The sequence below is a fragment of the Lissotriton vulgaris genome, chromosome 4_1 (genome assembly GCF_964263255.1).
Source record: "Lissotriton vulgaris chromosome 4_1, aLisVul1.2, whole genome shotgun sequence".
Taxonomy (NCBI): Eukaryota; Metazoa; Chordata; class Amphibia; order Caudata; family Salamandridae; genus Lissotriton; species Lissotriton vulgaris.
Genome location: NC_141691.1, coordinates 1,130,458,152 through 1,130,474,702, shown reverse-complemented (window position 1 = coordinate 1,130,474,702; position 16,551 = coordinate 1,130,458,152). Strand labels below are relative to the sequence as shown.

Sequence of the window (16,551 nt, the reverse complement as noted above, 5' to 3'; positions counted from 1 at the left end):
AGATTGCAGTGTCAATAAATTATTACTTCATTAATTTACAGATAATTTCCTTTTTGTGCCTGGGGCAACTATGACAATGTGTCATTTGTGAGACTAATATGTTTTTGCTTTCATTCATTTTGTATATATTGGCAAGGGCGCAGCACCACCTACAACAATAAAATGTTACAAAAGCATGAAAAAACAAGCAGCCAGAAAGTCACAAAGGTTAGTATTCAATGCCAGATCTATTGGCTTGTGAATTCTTGTCTAATTTGTGGAGTAAAGGCACAGGTGTAGAATCTGGGCGTGGCGAGAACAGACTAACCGACTAACCTGGGATGCCCACACTAGACAATAACATTTATATTACTTTTAAAACAATACATTTGGTAATTTATGCACATTTAGTTTTAATCACTGCTTATTTCTAAATCGCCCACTTTACTAATTTTAGAACTATAGGAGCATGGATATCATTTAGGGGTGCCAAGGGTCACAGTTGCAACCTCAAGCTTGACCCTTGCAATACTGACACTGCCTTTGTGACTCCTGGCAGATATGGGCTTGGGGGTTCCACCTGGAGCACCAGCAGCAGACATGGAACATTCACTGGCAGCTGAGGTAAGTTAAAAAATGCTTTTGAACCCATGTTGGGCATTGTAGCGATAGGATAATTTGTATCTTTTGGACTGGTGGTGACCATTTTCCACCGCCATCTCAGTATATGATGATTGGTCCTTTATTTCCGACTTTATTTTACTTATTTGCAAGGTTTGCTTATTGGGTTTGACATGATTATATGTCTCTTTTGCCTCTTTTCGGGCCTAGAGGCCTAAACTAGAGAGACTCCATTTTGTCTCCGCCCTGACTCTCTGAGGCGCTTGTAGGTCAGGGGTGTTGTGTTAGTTATAACTTGCTGTTCGCTCTTTGCAAACTGGAAGGAACCGGCTCTTATCGGAGGAATGTACTTATTTTCTGTGTTCTAGACGCAACACCAGCTGGTGACTAGGGGTGCGTAGGGAGCACGGAGCTTGGTGCAGGAATCTGCTGGGAGGCGGGCTGATGGCTGGAAATTTCTATGAGGAGAGAGCCTCCCATATTATTGAAGAGCAGTGGAGCAGAGGTGTCAGTTGGAAGTCAGCTGGAAGAGTTGGAACAGTCAGTTGGTTTTTGGAGCAGTTGGAAATCAGCTGGTAGAGTTGGAACAGTCAGTTGGTTCTTGGAGTTGGTGAAGACAGTTGGTGGAGTTACAGCTGGAGTTGGTTCTTGGAGTAGGTGTAGACAGTTGGTAGAGTTACAGCTGGAGTTGGTTTTTGGAGCAGTTGGAGTGCAGTTGGAGCCAGTGGAGTGCAAAGGCCATGAGGAACATCAGAAGTTGACCCGTTGGTGATGGTGGCTTGGTGATGACAGAGAGTCCTGATTCAACCAAAGAGGAACAGAGAGTTGGACCCTTTCTTAATAGGGTGAGGTGTTCTAAGAATGTTCTAATTATACCTGTTCATAATTAATCACTTTTCTTTCAGCTGCCTATTTGTATGCTATAATTAATCACTTTTCTTTCAGCTTCCCATCTGTATGTATGTGTTGGTGATTGCTATTCTATTATTGTGTAATAAAGATTCTTTCTTGTCATTCTATCATTGTGTAATAAAGAGACCCCAGTGTGCATTAGTTCCATGTGTATGTTGTTTCTAAGAAGGAGCCCCAGTGTCTTTTTAGCCAGGTGCTAAATTCCCTTTTTAAAGGTAACTGATGACGGAAAGGTGCATGACTCATGATTAGAGATAATTGCAGATGGGAGTGATTTGGCTTAACAGTTCTTGCTTGGGAAGGTCGGGCCCCTCTCCAGTGTGTAAGGGAAATCGGCTCTCATCAGGGACACCCAAATTGTAAGGACAGTTGGGAGACTATAAAGAGACAGTCGGAAGACTATAAATAGGGACAGTCGGAAGACTATAAATAAGTGGTAAGACTATAAATATATTCAGTGCAGTGAGGTAACTATAAGATATAGTGTGGATTTCCCCAGATTCTAGTAGTATTTCTAACTATATAAGCTTGTCTATTGTAATTTTCCCCATTCTCAGGTAGGTATTTTAGGTGTTGTGCTCTATAGGGCCTGAGAAGTGTGGTGGTACGTGGAGGCCGGGTGTGCTATAATTGGTAAGCTGATAACTTGGTCTGAAAATCGCTTCAGGCATGTGTGCGGATGATAGGCTCTCTGTGTAGGAGAGAGCCTAAGTGTGTGTATATGTGTGCATGAGTGGAAGTGAGTGACATTGGTAGGGAGTGATAATGAGTGACATTGAGTGTTAGTGAGTATGAATGAGGGACAGTAAGAATGACTGAAAGTGTATGACACAGAGATAAAAAGAATGAGTAAAAATAAGTGTGAGGGGGTGTTAAAGAGTGAAAAGGAGTGAGATTGAGTGTAACTTTATGTGAAAATGAGGGTGTCAGAGTGAGAATGAGTCAGAGTGAGAGTGGGTGTAAGTGTATGAGAGTGAGTAAGAAAGGATGAGTGAGTGAGAGTAAGGGTAAACGTGAGTAAGAGTGACTGAATGTGAATGAATAGGTCAGAGTGACAGAGTAAGTGAAACCAAAAATTGCGAGCAAGAGTAAACATGAGTCTGAGTGATTGACAAACTATGAGTAAATCAGAGTAATAATGAGTGAGGTATAGGAAGAGTGGGTACAAGAGAGTGAGTGATAATGAATGGATGCAAGTAAGTGGCAGTGAGTGTGCGGGATGAAAAAACATGAGTGAATGTAAGTAAGTAGACCCCCCAGGATATAACGGCATGGATTATCAAATTTAGCGGCACAAAAATGGAAATTTAGCGGCACAAATATGGAAATTTAGCGGCAATTTTGCGGCCTTTTATTTGGCCATTTTTCCTACAACAAACACAGATATCTTCGTTTTTTTAGTTATTTAACAAGATGAAGCTATGTATATTTGGTTTATTTACAACGTAGACAGTTTGTTTCCCTTGAAAAGCAAAAGACTGACCGTCAGCAGCCCAGGACAGCAAAATAGCATTGAAGGCGTCCCGCGTTGCGTGCGGCAAGGCGGTGCTTTATATCGCGGTGTCAATGCCTCCCCAATGCAGCAGCTGTGCCCAATTCAGTGCTGGTGCACCCTGGGACCACAAGTCCCATCAGGGCTCAAAAGGTTTCCAGGTCCGTGCTTGAATTATCAACTAGTCCAGATTTTCACTTTGCATGTTGGGATTTTTATCTCTGTTGGTATAATAGGGTAAACGAACTACAAGTTCCAAAACCCAAAGAAAAAGCTTGGTATGTATGACTCACTCACCTATGGGCTTGTAAACTAGAGAGCTCTGCTCACACCACTGGAAGATAACGTTTTGGTTAAGCATCAACGTTTGCACACATTCTCTCAAATGTTACTCTTCTGGTCCTTTTAAACATGAGATAGCTGTAAAGTAAAAGGTCATACTTGTGTTTCTGATGTCTTCATTAGCTGCTAGGCCGAGTTATTATAGCACACTGCCTCTTTAAAGGGCTGGCTGCGTGTTGCTTCTGGACCCAAGCCACACTCTTCACATTAATTTTTAGAAATAACAGAAGGTTGTAATCTCAGGCGAAATGAGAGGCTTGTTCTGCAAACACGCCTCCAGTATACATTGTTTAGCCACATAATCCCCTTGCTGACAAACAAATGTCTGTGGTTGCTGAAAGGAAACCTGCTTTCTTGATTTGGGAGGAGGGCTGGCTGGCTTTTTTTTCCTTTTACTTACGCTCTTGCTTAATCAGTTTATCCTTCTCTCTCTGTTGCTTGTCCTGCTCCTTCTTCTTCTAGGGTTCCTCTCGAAGGGATTCTTTTTCCAACCTCCTTGCACAGAGGACGTCTTCCACATTTGTATTTTTAAAGAGAGATTTTTCCAAAGGGATAGCCACAGTGGCAGCTGCTCCTTTCTCTTCATCCGCTTCATCCTCTTCATCAGTTATGTTGGCGTACTGTGCCAAGACAGCAGCCTTCCTCTGAAATTTCATTCGGTTTCACTACAATCTGGGCCAGTTTCTCCATCATGCTTGCAATCGCTTTGATCTCATCTTCTTTCTTCTCCTGAGATTGTGATGATTTTTCTGCTTCACCCCATTTTGTGAACATTTCTTGACAAAACCTGGTCTAAGGAAACTTCCTCCAAGAAGGCACCCAGAACGCTCTGCAATGCATCCAGCCTGTCCTCGTCGCTCTCCTCTTCCGCAGAAGGCCCTGAATACAGGCCGTGTACACAGTGCTATCTATCTCCAGCGCGTCTAGCCTCCGTCCCAGCCACTCCTGGAAGCCTGATGACTCCATTCCACACTGGGAGAGTGCTCTGACTGCCGGCCAGCCTCGCCGCTTTTGTAGTGGATGACCTGTTGACAGCCACTGGAGACAGAAAGCATGCTCGGGCTTAGAACTTATATGTATTATGAGCCTCCGGTTCTGACACTTTCATTTATTGTTTGGCATCAGGGCTTGAATTATTTGAAAATGAGAAATATGAAAACGGAGGTAACAGGTCCCAGGGCCCAATAAATCCTTCAGAGGGTCCTGGCTGGAGGACGGTTTGGTCGCAAAACTTGGCGGCCACAATGGGATTAAAATATACAGCTCCTCCATCCTCATCTAAATAAAGTGAAGTGGTATATAACAGGCTTTTAGCGCGGGTAATCATAACAATGAGAATTAAGCAAGCAGGCTGCTTTAAACCGGCGCCCATTAGCAGCGGGGGAGCTGGGCCTTAACTTCCAGGCAATGGACCATCACAGGGGGGGCCACGTGCCCCAATGCATCGCTCGCCTGTCTGAAGCCCGCCATATCTCACCCAAAACTTCCCACGACTGCCAGAGGCCATTTAGCACTTAGTGGGAAATTAAGCAGACCCCCAGGATATAGCGGCATGCATTATCTTTTGTAAAAATGCTGCGATTTCTACAAAGTGCTGATTTCGCGGGCACTTTTGTAAAAATCGCGGCATTTTTACAAAAGTGCCAATTTCGCGGCAAACCGCGAAATCGTGAAATCCTGGGGATCTGAGTAAGAGTGAGTAAGAATGTGGTATTATCCTTGTGAGTCTGCCATGGCACTGATATACTGAAGGGATTTATTGACTTACAGAAGCACCCATTACGAAATGCTAGCACAGATATACTGCAGTTAATGTTTAGCATGACAGGCACCTGTGACAAAATACTGGCATTCGTAAGGTAACACTTAGGGCCTGATTTTGATGCGGTTAGGAAAGCATTCCCACCTAGGGCCTGATTCTGATGCGGTTAGGAAGGCCTCCTAATGGCATTTGCTCCTTCCAAATCAGATCGGGAACATGTCTTCCCAACCCAGGGGCCAATTAAGATGCGGTTAGAAACATATGCTCCCGTTGAAGTCAATTGGAGTCCAACCGAATCGTATCTGCAAGCATCCGGAAGCATCGTACTCCGTCGGTTGGACTTTCCCGATCCGAGTGTGTCGGAAACTATTTCCAAACCGATTCTGTCGGGAAGCTTTTCAACCCGCATCAGAATCAGGCCCTTAGTATTTGAGATACCTATGGCAAAATGCTTGTGCTATTGCATTGGATGTAATTTTTACACATCTAATTTACATATAAAAATGCCATCAATTTGAGTTTTGAGCACCTTCCTTGTCTTTTTACTGAGTAGTAGGGTAGGGTTTATTTCACTTTTGCCTGGCCAATGCATGAGTTAGTCAGTCAGTTATAAATCTTTATTCGGCTTTAAGAAAAACCATAAAAGAACAATAAAATGTGTATACATATCACAATGAAAAACAATACTGCGGTACGCATAAGATAAAGAAAAACACAAACAAACCTCTACATCTCATAAAAACAATAAAAGTTCTAAAACTCGATGACAAAAACCTCAACGGGTCCGTGAGCGAGTAGTGAAAATCATGATAAAGTACTACCTTCTGGCATTAGCAGTCTTCAACTACCTAGCTCTTCAGTTGTTGCAAAAATAATACAATGACTATTCGCAACAGTTGATAAAAACCACGCAATCAAAAATGTCATGTAGTTACTTCGGTAAATGTTCACCTATTATATTGCTGGATGAACTTGAATAAAACCCAAATCTTGTAAAAATTAGAAAATAAAAGCCTTTCATGATAGTTTATAACACTTACGGAATATCAAAAAATATAGGTCGTCCTGCGGAGAGAAGTTATTCAACCGTAGGGACCATGGGAGGCCATCTTGGACAAGGTGAATGCTGCCTGAGAGCAGAGGTGGACAATGGAAGAGAACCAGAACATCCAAAGTGATGCGAAAACACAAACAATCAGAAACACGCCGACAACAAGAAGGCAGTAATGCACACCGGAGGTGGGAGACCAGCGCTACACCATAAGCTGGATGAAATGGTGGTAATGGTGTCCACCACATCAGTCTGGAGACAGTGGCAGGACTTGGGGACCAGAAACTGCCCAAAACAGACACAACAGCAACAGGGAGAGGAACCAGCAGGGAACTGTGGGAGATGGGCACAATGGCACACATGCACAATTAAGCACAGCACCAATGCAGACAAACCAAGCCCAAGAGGAACAACGCCAACTAAGAGCCCAAGTCACACAACCTGGCAACATCACACCACTGAACAAGCACAGAAGTGAAACCACACAGCCTGAAAGGGAGAAGGGTGAGCACAATCAGAGCTGAAGGGAAATTTCATACACAATGCAGCACACACACATAGGAAGCAGAGCACCACAACCTCGAACACAATGTGGCACAAACACTAACATTTGCACAACCCAAGACAGGACACAAGTGCACCCACCTGGTGCCGGTAACCGGCCAAACGCATCTGGCTAAGCACGACACCGGGACATGACAATGCACAAGTACAAACCCACAGTCCTGATGGGGTAGCAATGCACGTATGGAAGGGAGCCAGAGAGTCCATGACACACACATTGGCATACAAATCAAGACACAGCACAGTCAGAGAAACATGAAAGAGCAGAAACGTTATCAACAAGTGCTTGTCAGTACGGCCAAGAGAAGTGCCACGATATACAGACCAATGCAGCAGCATGTCTGAATGAGGAACGTAGGAAAGCGCCCATGTCCACCTTGGGGGGGTCCATCCACAACACATGTCTGTGCCGACCCGCGTATGTTGTCCACGCATGGATCATGAGTCCAAGCCAATGCAGCCATATCCACTGTCATGTTGGGACATGTGACCAGATTCCCAAAATACAACCAGGCGTCAACACACGTGCAATGGGTCACGTCCAGTTGTAGCTCCAATGAGCGACCGTCGTCCACCACGTCTGACATTTCATCGAAGTAATCCATCAGCTTAACCAAACAGATGTTCTGAGTCCAACCACTGGCCTCCATGTGCACCAAAGCCCAATCGAGTAGTGCCTCAATGTGCTAACCTCACACGAAGAGTTGTGCAATCTCCCAGGTCCAGCTTCCAGCCTGCATGCTAAACATCCATGCAGGCCATAAACGAGCATCACAGTGACACTCCTGGTCGTGGGCCAACAGGGGGTGTGCACACACTTTGTAATCCAGGTCAGCTACTGTTACGTTGGAGAGGCAGAAATCCATGGACCACTCGAATATGCACCAGCGACAATGCAACACAGTCTGAACGCATATGATGTCCACAAGGCAGAATCTCAGCTGGTAATTGATCTGCAAGGCGGCCAATGGCAGTGCCCCCAGTGCATGCAGCAGACGTGCACAGTACAGGTCCACATGACTGGATCCGAGCATGTGTCAGGGATGGTCCGCCATGGCTTTAGTGGCTCTGCTAGAAGCAGCACTGGCTTGCCCTGCACCAGTCCTGTGGATGAAATGGCACAGCCCGGTGCAATGACCAGTGTCTGTGTGCAATGGGTGCAGGCCTGGGGTGGGGTGAGAGTACATGTGAAGGCCATTTCCCATACGCCAACTACGACCAAGGACTTCTGCGTGTGGGATGTGTACACGTTGGTCTCACTTCGGGCAGTATGTAGTGTGGGAGTCGCAAGCAAATGCTATTGTATCGGTCAGGGGATGCTGGCCACATGCCAGTTCCTGCCCATGACTTCTGCTGCACAGAGTTAATGGCCCTGGATGCACAGCATCCTGCATGGGCCTACAGCCACGGGACGCTGACTTGCGGGGCACTGGGGCAGGGTCATGAGTGCAGAGCAGGTTTCCATAGATGTAAAAGGAGCCTGTGGTGGAGTGTCTCGGTGGACAGTGGAAGGTAAACCCCCAGGGCATGGTGCTGAGTACAGGACCATGCTGAAACAGTCACTATGGTGGAGATGAATGGAACAGACACATGTCGGACAGCAAGTCTGGTCCAGCCTGATGAAGATGCAGGAAACCACCAGGCCATGGACTCGGACGCCACCAAGATTCAACCAGATAGTGCCCATGACTCATTGCGCCGAGAGTTAGTTACACCAGTGCTGTTAGAGGATGCTGTCTTCGATGAGGCATTCCAATGGAGTGTACTCCTCCACATCTCACCCAAGACACAGTTCCACATGTCTGACCTACTGGACCATAGGGTAGGCCTGAGGCAGCTGTCAGCACGGGCCATTCACCGAGTTTCGCTAGCTTAGGTTGAATGGCCCCACCGGCCTGCGTAGTTCAGGTTCAGTGGCAACACGGGACGCGAACTTGTGGTGAACAGGGCTATGGCACCAGGTCAGTAGTTGATAAGGTTCGAACACTTCTGTGACTCTGGTCCGGCTTTCGTCCTGACTGAGCCGCATCTTCCTCTTACTCATCTCTTTGCATTGACTGGTGTAGACTTTGCCATTCATAATACGGGACTAGTGCTGGATGTGGGACCGACTGGTCCACAGGGTATGCCTGAGCCCTCATCCACGTGTGGCCGGCTGGCATTGAACAGGGTTAGTGTCATATCATGTGGTCGGCTGGTGTTGAACAGGGTTAGTGGCCCCTCGTGAGGCCGGCCTGCTAAATGGAATTATGCCTCACTGATCAAAGGGGGTCTGGTGCTGTGGCCGCTGCCATGGACTTGGGGTCACTGCCATTCAGGACTCAGGACACAGTTCCACATGTGGGACCTACTGGGTCGCAGGACTGGTGCTTGGAGCTTGCACCAGCACTTGGTGGGCCTTCTTTGACACACACCAGTGTAGGCAGGTGAGCGGAGCCTTGTTGGTGCGCTGGGGCAGGCAGGCGCTCAGGGATGCAGGCCCTGCCGTGCTCGGCGCAGGACTCATGGCGGTCTGAGAGGATGCACATGCAGGAGGGGACGTAACATGCTGTATTTCCGCTTTCTGCCCCACAGCCTGTGAGAACATGGTAGCATCTACTGGCCACTACACTCCATGCACGGATGTACGTTGTTACAACGCATGCTTTTACCACGCATGCCTTTACAACGCAGGTTTTTCAACGCAAGTCGTTACAACGACTTGCGTTGGGGGTGCTGGATAGTGAATAGTTTAATTTACTATTCCAACTCCAGTCCCCGTGGATAGTAGGGAAGGTGTTGGATAGTAAATTAAACTATTACCTATCCTAGAGCGCCCCCCAGCGCAATTCGTTGTAATGACTTGCGTTGAAAAACCTGCGTGGTAAAAGTTGCGTTGTAAAGGATGCTTCCCCCATGCACCAGCCGTTGATCTCCACATGTCCATTTCCATGGTTTGCACTCTGTGGTTTGTCCGGCACCTCCACGCCACACCTGGCATTGGGTAGGTTCACATTCTTTAGTCACTTGCCGCTCTTGCACATGCCTGCTCCATGCAACTCCTCACATCCTGCTATTGTGTGTCTGTGGTGCCATTCCGTGGCTAGGTTGTGAGAATGGCAAGGCCAGATTCCCAATGGAGTCGTGTTGTGTCCGGTCGGTTGGCATGTTGTGTGTCATGTTGGATGTAGTTGTGCTGCGTGCCCGCTTGGCAGTGTTGTGAGTTGCATGACTGTGGGCAGCAGGTGCGTTTCAGGTGGGCCTGCTGCCTTTGTGTACGCTGCCTATGTGGTGTTTCCATCTCTGGGGCAGGACGGGTCCTGGGGGTGGTGGTGGGCCTGGTTTGATTGCGGTGGGTGTTGTGGCCCTCATGGTTATCCGCGTTGCATGATCATTGTCTTCATGGCATCTGTGGGTCTTCAGGTGGGGCTCTTGGCTGGGCTCCCTTTCAAGCTGCAGGTAGTCGTCCTGCTTTACACCAGCAATGAGCAGGTGTTAATTCCCTGCTGCTACCGCAGCTTATCGCCAGTTTTTGTTTAGCATCGCGGATTTGGAAGTTTGTTGTGAAAGTGGTGGTGTGTTTTTTTCGTGTGTTTTTGCATGGGAACGCCTACTCTGCATCTCATTAGGGTTAGTTGTTGGTGGGGATAAATTCTGGGGCAGTTATCGCGGGAATACAGGCGATGTCTGCAGTTTGCACCAGCTTGTGAATGGGGTGTTAATTCTATCACCACTTTTGATGCGATAAGGTGGGGATAATTTGGAGTTGAGTCCTTGTGAATATCCCCCTAAGTATATCCTTCTGTAATTTAAAATACATTTTAGTTCTCTGTGAGTGTATCCTTTCATAATTTAAAATACATTTTAGTTCTCTGAAAGTGGATCCATTCCATAATTTAAAATACATTTTAGTTCTCTGTGAGTGTATCCTTCCATAATCAAAAATTAATTTTAGTTCAAATTAGTTTTTCTGTAGCTGCCCTGTGTTTCTTTTTATCTTGACATGTAAAGCTCTTTGTTCATGCATGAACAGAGCTACATAGCAGAACTGCCCATGGACAAGCCCCCTGGTCGTGGTGCCCCTCTTTAGTTTTACCTATCCTATGCTTTCCTGTATTAAGATGGCTTGGATTGGGCCTCTTTTTGTCGAAGGGGCACAGACTTTGAAGCAGTGTCATAGCGGTTAGCTGTATGACTTAGTGGTGATACTAGGGAACATGGGGAGGTTTAGTATAAAAAAGTATGTATTGTATTTCTGGTTTAGTGTACGCAACCTAGGGTTTCTGAATACATATTAGCGAATATGAGGGGTCACTTTTTAAGGAGAAATGTGTACTTATTTTTTAAATTAGGGAAATCAAATATCGAACATTTGACAGAACCTGAGCGAGAACGAGTATTTAGTGTGTCGAAGTAGTTTATGGATTCAAATTTGGTCTAATATTTTCCCCTTTTCATACATTAGCACCCATTACCCGGAAAAACGTACATAATAATGGGCATTCTTTTTTTGCTTTTTTACTGCATTGTTGGGGAAACCTGATATCAAGCAGTGCCTACGCATATGATTATGTATACCCTTTATGCTATCTTAGCTACAGAGATCTATTTAGTAAAACAGGTTTGTGAAGCTGTATGTGGAAAAGCTAGAGCAAAAACAAGCATTGGTAAATGCATTAGGTTTTGTCTATGTGATTTATGATGAGCTGTTTTTTGTTGTAAGTTGTAGCTTATTGAGCAGTTGTGCAATATAAGTTATTGATGACTTGTTTATTAACATAGGCAATGCTTTCTTGCAAACTGTGTTCATGTAATATCGAATTTGCCATAATAAAATAAAGCGCTGCTGCACACCGACATGCGTTCCATGCTAGATGAGCAATTAGGTTTAATAGTCTCTATGAACGGAAACAAACTCCAACTCAACTATAGCAAAACAGAAATGATACTATTTGGTAAAGCAAAGACTATATGGTCACATGACTGGTGGCCTCAAGAACTAGGACAGTGCCCAGAACCCAAAGAAGTGGTGCGTGACTTGGGAATAATGATCGAATGTGCTCTCTCCATGAAGGCTCATGTCACCCAAGTCTCAGGCACCTGTTATGGAATTCTGCGGAAATTGCGGAAGAATTTTAAATGGCTACCCCTTGAGTCCAGGAAACCTCTGGTTCAGGGACTAATCATTAGCCGTTTGGATTATGGCAACGCTATGTTCGCCTCCATCAACGAGTGTCTGTTGACAAAGCTCCAAACTCTCCAGAACACCGCCGCACGTTTGGTACTAGGTTTGCCTCCCAGGTCTCCCTCCTTGCCCAGCCTCAAAGAGCTGCACTGGCTGCCTGTACGCCAAAGAAGTCAATTTAAGATCCTCACCCACAAACTGCTCCACGATGTAGGGCCCTCTTACCTAGCAGAGAAATTGGTCAGGTATAAACCCTCCAGAGCCCTAAGATCCACTTCGAAATCCCTACTGGTACAGCCGAGGGCCAGGACCTCGAGAAAATGATGCAGGGCCTTTTCTTATATAGCCCCCCCAACTTTGGAACAAGCTGCCTCCTCATATGCTGACCCTACCCAATCACCGAGCCTTTCGCAGGGGCCTAAAAACCTGGCTTTTCCCTAAGTAATTCTCCTCACCCCCCTCAACACAAGGTTGTCGTCTCTTTCTCTGTTGCCAGCGCCTTGCGACCTTTTTGGTGATTTGTGCGCTATATAAGAGCTTATGACTATGACTATGTTGATAGATAAAAGAACAATTTGCTGAACAGTTAAAGGAATAAAGCAGTTTTCAATGGGTTCGTGTCATTCATGTGACTCGGCCAGAGCTGTTGATTATAGTGCAATCACTTTGCAGGTGTGATTAAGAGGACAAGTACAGTATCTACTGCTCATTGAAAAGTCAAAAGGAGAATGTGACCACAAAACCCCATGAGTTGTAGACAACAAACATGTGTCTAACATAACAGATGTCTATGTGACTACAATATTCAGCATGCATCTTGTTTTAAATGAAGTGCTCATTGTACTTACACCACACACTTTCATTTAAGGAGGAACCAGAAAAATCTGCCCAGGCTCAAACGTGTAAACTAAATGCTGTCATTAACAAACCTTAAATATTAAAGCCCAAGATTGATTAAGCTGCCCCCCCCCCCCCCCCCCGCTACGGTTGTTCAAAACCCATTAATGTAAAAAAACAGCAGCCGTAGAGATCGTATCACCAGCGGACGAGCAAAATGATAGTAAAGCATAAACCTAATATCAGATACTGTATTACCAAATTATCCAAAGCTGAAAGCCTGTAAAACGAATACGTGTAAAGTGAACACGGATTACCTGAATGCGATGTGACCAGGAATTGAGTGCTGTTGCAACAGTACAAGCAATGTGTTTGAATTTGTGTCTGTGCTTAAATAAATTAGCTCACACCCATGCAAAATACTGTGATAAACATAAAAGAAAGACCTCCACCCCGTATCCTCAAGAAGCATGGGAATTTCCAATTCAATGTATGTGAAAGTAACATTACAAACAACAAATTAAACATGAAGTGAATGAAATATCCTCTGCTAACATTAAAACGTACTTGGTAAGAAACCTGGTACAGTTACAACGGGTTTTGATCATTGATACGAATATGTAAACAATAAGATGAAAGTGATTAGATGTTATACCAGCTGGTTTGCAGACAGAATTTCGAGTTGGAAATGTCGACTTACACAAATATCAAGTTGGAAATATCTGACACAGAAATATCGACAGCCAGAATATTGTGGTCAAGAATATAGACTTTAAGGTAAGAAATATTGTTTTAAAAATATTGAAGTTATTAATATCGTTTCCAAAAATATATTGTTGATTAAAATATCGATTTTTTAATTGGTGTAATGTATTTTAGTATGTATTTTAAATGTATGTGATCTATTTTTTTGTATAAGTACTGTTTTAGTTTTTTAATATATGTGTTAGTTTTTTAGTAGTATCAATTTTAGTTTAAATAAATGTTGTGTTTTTTTAGTTCCGTAGCAGGTTGTGGGTTTATAGGGAAAATAGGGTGGGAAGTAATTTAATTATAATAAATGAATGATTATTTTTTATTTAGTAATATTTATTTAATTAAGATTTGATAGTGCTAATTGTTGGAAGTAATTTATTGTTAAGTCATTATTAATTGGCTGTTACTTATTAATTAATTGGTAATTAATTATGGTAATTGTGTTATTTTTTTTAGGAACAGATTGTGGGGTTTAGAGGAGTAAAGGGTGGGAAGTAATTTATTTTTTATAAATTAATAATTATTTGTTAATTAATGCAAATTATTTAAAATTTAAATATGGCAATTGTGTAATTAATTTTAGATGCGAGTAGTGGGGTTTATAGTGGTAAAGGGTGGGAAGTGATTTATTTTTAATTCATTATTAAGTAGCTGTTAATTGATATTAATTGATTATTTAAAAATTAATTATTGAAATTGTGTAATGATTTTTAGCTGTGGGTTCTGGGTTTATAGGGGTAGGGGGTGGAAATTAATTTATGTTTAATTAATAATTAGTTGATCATTAATATCGTTCCATCATGGAGAACCTGGGTCTCCCAGCCTCTTTTTGGGGGGAAGGTGGGGGGAGGGCATGGCTTTGGCTGAAGCTGTGTGGGGGAGGGAGAGGGGGATTGGGATGGGGGCTGGGCATGGGGATAAAGTATTCATGAAGCCATAATAAGAATAATCAAGAAATTTAATGTTTTTGTTATATGGTCCTAACGTTCAAGATTGTGTTAGCTATAAATGGGGGATAGAGGTAAGGATGCTGGCATTCAGCTTGGGTCCCTGAATGTGTGTGGATTGAATAGCTATAGTAAAAGACAACGGATCCTGACAGAGCTGAGACTGCTTCAATTAGATCTGGAATGCATTCAAGAAACCCATATCCCATAGAGTAAGCAAAAGCTGCTGTCAGAACTGGGGTTTAGTGGCATGCACAGAGCAATCCACGACCATGAGAGGGGTAGCTATTCTAGCTAAAAATCATATACAGGGGACCGGCAGAGCCCTAGCAGATAAAACCGGGAGATGGGTCATAGCGGAATGTATAATTGGTAAACAAAAGTGCACTGTTTGTTCAATATATGGTTCGAACCATGACGAGGCTGTGGTATTAGAGGGGTTGAATGTGGAACTCCCAGTATGGTCCACTCCATTGATAGTTTGTGGAGACCTAAATATACACTTGGAGGTAGGGCAGCTGCATGAGAATAACAAGCCTTACAGTGGAAGGAAACCGTAAGTCTTTAAGGAGTTGCAGTCTAGTCACGGATCATGGCCTGGTTGATGCATGGGCGACATTGCAAAGGTCAGAGCCTGGGTATACTTTTTTTTCACATCCACACCAGAAATTGGTACGGTTGGACTACTTTTTTACGTCTAGGTTGTTATTATCTGGTACCAATATTAAAGTACATCCGCGTATCTCCTCGGATCATGGCCCTCTTGTGCTGAATCCTAATATGTTCAAGACCGGAACTAGATCACGCACATTTTCATTCTATAAGAAGCTGCTTCTGGATAGTGGATATGTGACACATAACAAAAAGTGTGGATTGAACAATTTCTGGCCATTAACCTTAACACTGCATGGATAGGGTCAGTGTGGGATGCCCTAAAAGCGGGTATTAGGGGCGAACCCTGTGCTATGGGCTTCATAAACAAAAGCAACTACAAATATATGTACAGGAATGATGTGGTAATTTGGCTGTAGCGGAAGAAAGACTTATGCAGGGGTTACAGGCCGGGTTTGAGATCACTGAGATACAGGCACATGTTGCTAAATGTAAGGCTAAAATAAATCTACATTGGAGTGAGGAGATAGCTAAAAAACATTTTATTAACAAGGGTCAAAGTTATGAATATGGGGAAGCAATTGGCCACTGTTTGGCAATACGAGTGCAATCTAGGGAAGCGTCCCAAAGGATTGGACCAGTAGTAGATACCGGAGGAAACATAGCTGATACAGATGAAGGGATATTAAAGGTATTCCAGGCATACTATGACACACTTTATACAGGTCAACCCTCTGATATACAGGCCGTGGAAAGGCTACTACAAGGCTGTAACTGGAAATAAAATCGAGATATCAGAAGCAGAGAGACTTGAAGAACCCTTTACCATGGAGGAACTGGAAAGTGCTGTAAATGGTCTAGTTATGGGAAAAGCAGCAGGGCCTGATAAGTTACCGTTAGAAATTTATAAAACCTTTTTTAAAGAACTTAAATTGGATATGCATACTACCTTTCTTCAAGCACAGATAGGGGCCCCTCGGCTGTCCTGGGACGAAGCAAGTATAATAGTCTTTAAAAAAAAAAAGGATAAACCTGCCGAACAACCAAGCTCGTACCGGCCAATATCACTACTGAATGTAGATGGGAAAATTTATGCCAACATCCTCGCGACCCGGTTGGCTGACATTATTACTCCGCTTGTTTCCTCACGGCAACATGGATTTATATCAATGAGGGGAACCACTAACCATATTAACTGTGTAGTTACTCCATTGGATATAGCTAATGCTATGAGGTATACATTCAGTTTGATTTTATGAGACGCTGAAAAAGCGTTCGACTGGGTCATGTGGGAGTTTTAATGGGCAGTGTTACGACAGACGGGTTTCCAACAACAGTTTCTTAAAGCTATTCAAGTCTTGTATAGACGACCTACGGCAAAGATATGCATTACGGGTCTTGAGTCCGGCTCTGTAACACGAGGGACAAGGCAGGGGTGCCCCTGTTCTCCCTTACTGTTCTCCCTGTATATTAACCCATTTTTAATGATGCTGGAACAATGTGCTAAAATAG

General features: G+C 44.0%; 1 pseudogene; it reads right to left on the bottom strand.

Moving 5' to 3' along the window:
- Positions 1–3,636: 3,636 nt before the first annotated feature.
- Positions 3,637–4,312, bottom strand: LOC147722976 (coiled-coil domain-containing protein 43 pseudogene; annotated as a pseudogene).
- Positions 4,313–16,551: the final 12,239 nt, after the last annotated feature.